This window comes from Lactuca sativa, chromosome 3 (assembly GCF_002870075.4).
Source record: "Lactuca sativa cultivar Salinas chromosome 3, Lsat_Salinas_v11, whole genome shotgun sequence".
NCBI classification, from domain to species: Eukaryota; Viridiplantae; Streptophyta; class Magnoliopsida; order Asterales; family Asteraceae; genus Lactuca; species Lactuca sativa.
In genome coordinates this window covers 309,195,127-309,203,930 of record NC_056625.2, presented here as the reverse complement: position 1 = coordinate 309,203,930, position 8,804 = coordinate 309,195,127, and positions in this window count along the sequence as shown.

The window sequence follows — 8,804 nt, the reverse complement described above, 5'->3', positions numbered from 1 at the left end:
GGCCTCGACTATCCTTGACAAACTCTGAGATTAACCCCACAACCCGCTCTTTCTTCTGCATTTCTGGTCGCACAGCCTCTGCCTGGGCCCCACGAATAGCGTTCAATACTGGAGTCATCACAGTCAGTCTCAAGCATACGTCTCGCAATGGAGTGCTCTCCGCCCTGCGACTCAATGCATCGGCTACCACATTAGCCTTGCCTGGGTGGTACAGGATCTCACAATCATAATCCTTGACCACATCCAACCACCTCCTCTGACGCATATTTAGGTTGGGTTGATCCATCAAATACTTCAAGCTCTTATGGTCCGTGTATATCGTACATCGAACCCCATACAAGTAGTGACGCCAAATCTTGAGAGCGAACACTACTGCCCCCAACTCTAAATCATGCGTGGGATATCTCGTCTCATGAGGCTTCAGCTGCCTCGACGCATAAGCTATCACATGACCCCTCTGCATTAACACTGCGCCCAAACCCGAAATCGATGCGTCGCAATATACCACGAAATCTTCCATCCCTTCTGGAAGAGCTAATACCGGGGCTTCGCACAATCTTTGGCGAAGTGTCTCAAAGGAGGTCTGCTGTTCGGGCCCCCATGAGAACGTAACACCCTTCCGGGTCAATCTGGTGAGTGGCACTGCGATCTTGGAGAAATCCTTGATAAATCTCCGATAATACCCTGCCAACCCAAGGAAACTTCTGATCTCAGAGGGTGACTTCGGCACCTCCCAACTCATCACCGCCTCAACCTTGGCCGGATCGACCAATATCCCTCTCTGATTGACCACATGTCCTAGAAACTGGACTTCCCGCAACCAGAAGTCACATTTGGAGAACTTTGCATAAAGTTTCTCTGACCTCAATACCTCAAGGACCTCCCTCAAATGCTCCTCATGCTGCTCTCTCGATCTCGAATACACCAGAATGTTGTCGATAAATACGATCACCGACCGATCCAACATCGGCCTGCATACCCTATTCATGAGATCCATGAACACCGCCGGGGCATTGGTGAGTCCAAAAGGCATCACCACAAACTCATAATGTCCATATCGCGTCCTAAACGCTGTCTTCTGGACGTCTTCATCCCGTACTCTCACCTGATGGTATCCTGACCTCAGATCGATCTTGGAAAACCAAGATGCTCCCTGCAACTGATCGAATAAATCATCGATCCTCGGCAACGGGTAACGGTTCTTGACCGTTAGCTTGTTCAACTCCCGGTAATCAATGCACATCCGGTGTGAACCATCCTTCTTTTTGACGAACAGAATAGGTGCTCCCCATGGCGAGCTGCTCGGCCAAATGAATCCCTTTCCCAGCAACTCCTGGAGTTGCGAGGACAACTCTTGCATCTCTGGAGGTGCAAGACGATAGGGCACTTTGGCAATAGGCGCTGCCCCCGGAACCAGATCGATACTAAACTCTACTTGCCTCACAGGCGGTACTCCCGGCAACTCCTCGGGAAAGACATCTGAAAACTCGCGCACCACCGGAACTTCCTCAACTGACTTCGGTTTCTCAGAAACCTCCCGCGTATCCATCACATACGCCACGAAACCCTTACAGCCCTGCCGTAGACACTGCCTCGCCCTAGCGGCCGAACAAAAAGCTGACCCCGAACGGGTACCCTCGCCGTATACCGAAAGAACTCCCCCTCTAGGGTCTCGTATAGTCACCAACTGACGCTCACAGTCGATGACAGCGCCGAACCGGCTCAGCCAGTCCATGCCCACGATGACACAGACATCCCCCATCGCGATAGGAATCAGATCAATCGGGAATCCAACCCCGAAAATCTCTAGTACACATCCCCGAAGAACCTCCGTAGCACAAATCACCTTCTCGTCAGCTATAGAGACTCTCAAAGGTCGACTCAATGACTCACGACTAACGCCAATATGCTGACTAAAGGCCAAGGACACAAAGGACCTACTCGCACCCGAGTCAAATAACACTAAGGCAGGCACAGAGTTCACCAGGAAAGTACCTACGCGCATAATAACATAAGCATAACATATCGACATTAAAATAATTACATGAGTTACAACATACCTGCCACAACATCGGGCGCAGCGCGGACCTCTTCCGCTGTCAGCTGAAAGGCTCTTCCCCGAGCCCTCGGGGCCTCGGCCTTCACCGGTCGAGTCGCAGGAACTCCGGCAGCAGGTGCAGATCCCTGAAGAAGCTGAGGGCACTCGGCCTTCCTATGGCCAGTCTGGTTGCAATGAAAGCAAACCGAAAATCCCTTGGGGCACTCCCTAGCAATGTGCCCCTCCTTGCCACACTTGTAGCAAGCACCAGATCGACATACTCCATCATGACTCTTGCCGCACTTCCCGCAAGTGCGACCCTTCGAACCTCCTGTCCTCGAATCAGCGGACTTGGTCCGCTTGGCTGCCGGCTGAAACTGAGCCGGTCGCCGATCCACCCGCTGAGACTCGGCCTCCTCCCTAGCCTGGGTCTCCAACTCGATCTCGCGCTTCCTGGCATTCGCCTGAAGCTCAGCAAAAGTATGGTAAGTGGAGTTTGACACAAACTCCCGAATATCCCTCCTCAAGACACCCAAGTATCGGCTCATCCGAGCCTGCTCTGAGGACACCAGCTCAGGGCAAAACATCGCCCTCTCATGAAACTTCCGTGTAATCACCGCAACAGAATCGGTACCCTGCTTGAGGGTTAAGAACTCCTGCACCAATCGTTCCCTCTCCACTGGGGGAACGTACTCATCCCTGAACATGGCAGTAAACCCCTCCCATGTCACCGCTGTAGTCTCTGCCAAAGTGAAATTCGCTGTCACGAACTTCCACCAGTCCTTCGCTCCCAGACGGAGCTGGTTCAAAGCGAACCGTACCCTCAGGTGCTCCGGGCATGAACAAGTATAGAAGCACCCCTCTATATCTGCGATCCACCTCATCGCAGCAATCGGATCCTGCGTCCCATCGAACTCTGGTGGCTTCGTGTTGCTGAACTCTCGGAACAGCAATGAATCACCCCCCTGTGGCCTAGCAGCGGCCACAGCTGCGGTAGCTGCAGCGGTTGCAGCCTCAGTCAATGCGGCGTACCGCTCGTCGAACGTCTCCATCAGGGTGGTCTTGATAGACCCAAACATCTCCGGGATCTCAGCCCGGATCGCCGCCGCCACCTCCTCGTGGATCATCTGACGAATATCCTCGTCACTCACACCGCTCGTACTTGCCCCGTGCCGCGGTCTAACCATGATATCTCTGAAATACAACATAAAACTATCAGAGATTCTACCGAGTATAATCGTACTCGACACGCAACCCTACTCAGTCCCAGATATCCAGGGATTCTTACTTGGGCCTCCCACTGACCCGGTGTCCTCGGTAGTACGGGCCCAATACTACCGACCACACCGCATCAATGTTCATCCCAAGTCCTCCTCCCCAAACTCCAGATAGTGAGTACTCTACTTCTGATACGCTCTATCTACCCGCATACTAGCAAAGCATCTCATATAAGCAACTTCCCTAGACTAAGGCATCACAAATCAGGCCACTCTAGTCCTATCATGAATACCTAGTCTTCTAGCATGCATAACAATTCATATCATATAATATTATAAGGTATTTTGGGGATCTTTACCGTTCGGGCGATGGCTGATCGTACACACTGCTTCTTTCTTGCTTACCACAAAACCATTTACAAAAGTTTATGCCTTTATTTGAAAAGTTTCTTCAAATCCTCGGTTTGAGTTCAGTTACCCCCGAAGGTGCACCCGAATCCCTCAAACCAAGGCTCTGATACCAATTGTAACAACTCAAATTTTTCAAACAAATTTTTCATTTTTAAAACATAATTATTTCCATTAAAAACAAGACATAATCAGTTCAATTATTCGGTCAATACAATTATTCAAACTCCCAAGATCATAAAACAATCTTCAGTGTGTATCGATCATGCCGGCGCCTTCCCACGGTCCTCACTAGTACCTGAAATACATGCACAACAACTGTAAGCATAAATGCTTAGTGAGTTCCCCAATATACAACTTACGCACATACGCCTTTCCAGGCCCGACCTTCCGGTCCATGTGTCTCTGGGGACTTCCGTCCCTGCTGGGTAAACCTTCCGGCCTTACCCACGCCGACCTTCCGGTCCATCACACATCATATCGCCTTCCGGCCCATAATATAATCGCCTTCCGGCCCATAACATACATAGCACATATAACATATAACATACCACATATAGCATACATATCACATATCATAACCGACCTTCCGGTCACACAGTCAAACCCTTCCGGGTACAGTATAGTGAGAAGACTCACCTCGTAAATGCTGAAAACTAGCAACTCCTGAAATCACTCGTGCACAAACCAACGAGCTACAACCCTCCTATAACATTACATAATTCATTAGCACTCATATCATCTAAGTGTGACTATCCCTAAGAAGTCAGACTCAGGTCAACTCTGGTCAACGGTCAACGGTCAACTCGACTGGACTCGGCGAGTACCATGGCGACTCGGCGAGTCTAGTCGTCCTCACCAATTCCTGAATATTCCCTTTCTACTCGTCGAGTATCCCTCTTGACTCGACGAGGTCCTCGTGGAAGAATCGCGGGGCCACCCCGACTCCACTCGCCGAGTCTGATGAACAACTCGGCGAGTCCCAGTAAATCTTCAAGCTACTCGCCGAGTCTGAAGAACAACTCGGCGAGTCCATGCCATGCAGACGAGTAACTGCTTCCTGAGATAAGTCTCGTCCCGAAGTACACATGCATGGGACCTTCTGGACCTCAAAAGGTCCTAATACAAGATTATAGTCGTGGGGTAACAAGGCATTACTTCATCAATTCACTAAATGGGTTCTATAAACCCTAATTTCATGAATACATCAATATAGCAGAGCATACACGAATTCTTACCTGGATGATGTATTCTCTGTATTCCCAATCCTCAGAATGTGACCCCCCTGCTGCTCTTTTAGCCAATCCTTCCTCCTCCTTGCACACCCACTCTTCTATAACCAACAATGGCCTAAGATCCTTGCTCCTGCTGCACTAATCGATTTAGGGTTCTTCTCAGAAGGTTAAAACGAACAATGACGGCCAATGGACCCCTTTTATACGTCCCAAACCTGAACGGTTAGGGTTTCCGCTAAACAGCGTCGACTCGTCGAGTCTATATCTGGACTCGTCGAGTCCAGTCGCGGACCCGCGACCAAGTCTGCGATCCTACTCGGCGAGTCTAGGCTCCAACTCGCCGAGTCCCCTCTTAAATCACCCCAAAAACATAATTTTAATAATACCTGAGATTCCGGGCTGTTACACCATCTACATGGATCATAAGAGTGTGAGGTACCTCATGGATCATCCGAATTTGAACATGTGACAACGTAGATGGCTGGACATGGTCAATGATTATAACTACGAGATTCTTTATCACCTATGGAAGGACAATGTGGTATTTGATGCTTTGAGCTGCTTCTTTCTTGCTTACCACAAAACCATTTACAAAAGTTTATGCCTTTATTTGAAAAGTTTCTTCAAATCCTCGGTTTGAGTTCAGTTACCCCCGAAGGTGCACCCGAATCCCTCAAACCAAGGCTCTGATACCAATTGTAACAACTCAAATTTTTCAAACAAATTTTTCATTTTTAAAACATAATTATTTCCATTAAAAACAAGACATAATCAGTTCAATTATTCGGTCAATACAATTATTCAAACTCCCAAGATCATAAAACAATCTTCAGTGTGTATCGATCATGCCGGCGCCTTCCCACGGTCCTCACTAGTACCTGAAATACATGCACAACAACTGTAAGCATAAATGCTTAGTGAGTTCCCCAATATACAACTTACGCACATACGCCTTTCCAGGCCCGACCTTCCGGTCCATGTGTCTCTGGGGACTTCCGTCCCTGCTGGGTAAACCTTCCGGCCTTACCCACGCCGACCTTCCGGTCCATCACACATCATATCGCCTTCCGGCCCATAATATAATCGCCTTCCGGCCCATAACATACATAGCACATATAACATATAACATACCACATATAGCATACATATCACATATCATAACCGACCTTCCGGTCACACAGTCAAACCCTTCCGGGTACAGTATAGTGAGAAGACTCACCTCGTAAATGCTGAAAACTAGCAACTCCTGAAATCACTCGTGCACAAACCAACGAGCTACAACCCTCCTATAACATTACATAATTCATTAGCACTCATATCATCTAAGTGTGACTATCCCTAAGAAGTCAGACTCAGGTCAACTCTGGTCAACGGTCAACGGTCAACTCGACTGGACTCGGCGAGTACCATGGCGACTCGGCGAGTCTAGTCGTCCTCACCAATTCCTGAATATTCCCTTTCTACTCGTCGAGTATCCCTCTTGACTCGACGAGGTCCTCGTGGAAGAATCGCGGGGCCACCCCGACTCCACTCGCCGAGTCTGATGAACAACTCGGCGAGTCCCAGTAAATCTTCAAGCTACTCGCCGAGTCTGAAGAACAACTCGGCGAGTCCATGCCATGCAGACGAGTAACTGCTTCCTGAGATAAGTCTCGTCCCGAAGTACACATGCATGGGACCTTCTGGACCTCAAAAGGTCCTAATACAAGATTATAGTCGTGGGGTAACAAGGCATTACTTCATCAATTCACTAAATGGGTTCTATAAACCCTAATTTCATGAATACATCAATATAGCAGAGCATACACGAATTCTTACCTGGATGATGTATTCTCTGTATTCCCAATCCTCAGAATGTGACCCCCCTGCTGCTCTTTTAGCCAATCCTTCCTCCTCCTTGCACACCCACTCTTCTATAACCAACAATGGCCTAAGATCCTTGCTCCTGCTGCACTAATCGATTTAGGGTTCTTCTCAGAAGGTTAAAACGAACAATGACGGCCAATGGACCCCTTTTATACGTCCCAAACCTGAACGGTTAGGGTTTCCGCTAAACAGCGTCGACTCGTCGAGTCTATATCTGGACTCGTCGAGTCCAGTCGCGGACCCGCGACCAAGTCTGCGATCCTACTCGGCGAGTCTAGGCTCCAACTCGCCGAGTCCCCTCTTAAATCACCCCAAAAACATAATTTTAATAATACCTGAGATTCCGGGCTGTTACACCATCTACATGGATCATAAGAGTGTGAGGTACCTCATGGATCATCCGAATTTGAACATGTGACAACGTAGATGGCTGGACATGGTCAATGATTATAACTACGAGATTCTTTATCACCTATGGAAGGACAATGTGGTATTTGATGCTTTGAGCTGCAAGGCAGCTGATACTCCTGCTCGAGAGCACTGTTTGAGGATGATCATTGACTCCCCGCTACTGGATTTGATCAGGGAGGCTAAGGCCGAGGGAGTCAAGAAGGAAAACTAGAAGCGGGAGAGGATCAGGGGTGCGTGATTGTGTTTTATTTGCACTAGTTTTTTATTTTTAAAATCCTATCAAATCTCAACTAGTCTTAAGCACAATAGGCAGTGTACCTAGTCGTGAAGTTATATAGTTGTGGTAAGAAAGGGTGTTGAACATAGGGAACGTGATGGTTTAGATCAAATAATTCAAATATTAATTAAATTAATAACAAAAAAATAAATATGGTTTTTTTGTAAACTAAACTAAACTAATTTTAATGCGAAAGAACTAAATGGAAACAATAAATAAGAAGTATTTCCACTAGAATATGAATCCCCCAAGTTTTTTATGTTTGATTTATTATAAGTGCAATGGATTAATGAATTGATTACTGAATTGTAATATGACTAGTTATCTTGATCGGGTTTCCAAATACTAATAATTAATAAACAACTAACACAATGATCATGCAATTAGTGAACACCTAATTAAATAAATATATTCGAATTATTAATGATATGATCTAGTGATTTCCTGTCAATAATCATGACAATCAATATAAGTATAGCATAGATATCTAATGCTCTCTAACAAAATCAAATTCACATATTAAAATTATCTAACCCTAGGCTTATGATCAAAGTCCCAGTCATACAAACCTAATGATCATATATTCATATGATTCAAGTACATCAAGATAGAATGATCATCTAATCCTAATAATACTCAACAATAAACAATAAAAATCATAACTTTTACAAGGAAGGTAAAGTAATCAATTAAACACAAGTAAAAACCAAATTCAGTTAATCCTAATAATGAAAAAAAAAAGTATATCAACAAGGGTTCATCAATATCTAGTGAAACTAAAGGTTTTTACACCATATTAAGTAAACTAAAATAGAAAAACGTCATCAAAATACTTCTAGACCTGATCATCAAGCAAACCCGAAGTGAAATCTCGATACAATAGCTCTTGAATCTTCAAATCATTGCTCCAATCGACTCTCTAGCTTCAAAATCAACCCCAAAAGGGTTCTTGGAAGGGTTTTTTTTCATTAATAATCGTATCCCTAATACCTCTTGTGACAACCCGAAAATTTTTATTTTTTTTAAAACTTAGTCAATCAGCCCAACTGGTTGTAAAAATCATTAGTATAGAGTTCTAGCCAGGTTACAGGTCATTCTAAGGAGTTTTGAGCCTAATACACTTAAGGAATAAGTGTTAGAAAGTACCCGCTAGAACCACAGTGTAGCAAATCAGACCCTAAACCCATCTAAGTGAGTTCAGGACCACAAGACCATGAGTTTACGGCCGTAAACTCATGTGGCCGTAAACTCAAGGGTATATATAGAGCCTTGGGTCATTTCCTCTCATTTCTTCTTTTCCTGGCCGGATTTTCTTCCAAATCCTCTCAAGTATCATCTCGATCTTCATCCTC